The sequence below is a fragment of the Monopterus albus genome, unplaced genomic scaffold, assembly GCF_001952655.1.
Source record: "Monopterus albus unplaced genomic scaffold, M_albus_1.0 scaffold296.1, whole genome shotgun sequence".
Lineage (NCBI taxonomy): Eukaryota > Metazoa > Chordata > Actinopteri > Synbranchiformes > Synbranchidae > Monopterus > Monopterus albus.
The window spans coordinates 212,488-214,030 of record NW_018128176.1 but is presented as its reverse complement, the minus strand read 5'-3'; the positions used below and the strand labels follow the sequence as shown (position 1 = coordinate 214,030).

The window sequence follows — 1,543 nt, the reverse complement described above, 5'->3', positions numbered from 1 at the left end:
AGGAACGACTTATTACCTGGTGGAATCCAAAAGTTATTTAATGAAAGGGAAGGAGGATATAATTTAAGGGGTCAGTTAAATCTAAAAGTTCATGCTATACGTACAACCAAAAAAAAGATTTTGCATTTCTATAAGTGGGGTCAAATTGTGGAATAATGTAAGTGTGGACATGAAAAACAGTACTAGAATTGAGGAGTTTAAATATAAATATAAATGTATGTGTCATTCAAAATATATGCAAGAATAAGAGATTTAATCAAGAATGCATGAATGAAACATTCTGTTTTAAATTTTCTGTGTATTACTTGTCTGGTGAAGAAGAGAATTACCTATGTAAAGATACTGCTTGCAGTCAATGATGCATGAAATGTTTTGTATAAGATGATGTTATGGGGTAGGACTGGATAAGTCTGACTTCTTCCTACTCCATTCAAACATGTACTAGGTATAAGCAAACTGATTCTAGATTAGCATTGGTTGGATTTGTGTAATTATGTGTGTGTTGTCATTTGTTCTGCATGTTTGAAAGAATAAATCAAATCAAATCAAAACCTTTTGTCTGTGTAGTGCAAAGAATCATACATTCTTTATTGGTGATTAGTGCTGGGTTTCCAAATGTCACATTATGTAGGCCACACCCCTCACAGTTGAGATATCTGACTGTGGCTTTATTTACTGTGGCTGTTCATGTTTTAAATGACTTTTTATTTTTACATTTTCTACATGCATTTGAAAACATAAATATGTATTGGCATTATTACCCACAGTAGGCTATATTCATGAGTGCCTTGTTCTTTGTATGAAGACAAAGCTGGCTCACAACACTGGACTAGGGTCATATACCCACAGACCAATACTAACCTCTCATGAAAAATGCTATGTGTTAATGTGATGCATTAATACCCAGATGTAGTTATTGTCAAAGTTGCTAATACTTTACCATCAGTAGAAAGTTTGAATTGAATTGAACATGTATTAATATTTATATTGGTATAATATTATTGCCTAAAAGATGTTTTAGAGGCTTTTCACCCTGACAAAAATGCAAATCTGAGAAAATCATAATATAAAAAGTGAACATTTTCATATTAGAAAACATCTTGTGTGAGTACTATAATACTGTGGTAATAATGGGGCAAACTTAAGTGCTTTATCTTCCTGGTAGCCAAAAATGTTGTTTCTGCAGTATTTGTACTTAATGCTTCCATTATCTGGTCTCTCTTTTCATGTGTCCCTTCTCCTTAGGGTGTCTGTGTAACCTTGCATTGCAAAATTCCCACCCCTACTGCAAGATGACATCTGAAGAGCTCTTCCATCTGCCGCTCAAAGTCTACATCATCATATTAGGCGTTGGCCTCTTCATCCTCATGCTCAGCCTCACATTCTGCTGCTACTTGTTCAGGTACAAGACAACACTCGAAGCTGAGGTAGAGCTCCTGTAGCAGTGTCAGGCTGGTACACTGGACCAGTGTTAGTAATGTTTCTACAGACAAATTCATCCACTGGAGAAGTCATTCTAGTTCAACGTCAAGTCTGTTAAATG

At 35.2% G+C, this 1,543-nt stretch overlaps 1 long non-coding RNA gene across 1 annotated transcript in view; it reads left to right on the top strand.

Annotated features, from left to right (window-relative positions):
* The window catches only part of LOC109973578 (uncharacterized), a 7,514-nt gene extending 6,246 nt beyond the window's left edge, over positions 1-1,268 (top strand). The window contains exon 3 of the long non-coding RNA XR_002276842.1: positions 1,246-1,268. This is a non-coding gene — a long non-coding RNA (uncharacterized LOC109973578). The remainder of the gene's footprint in view (positions 1-1,245) is intronic.
* Positions 1,269-1,543: the final 275 nt, after the last annotated feature.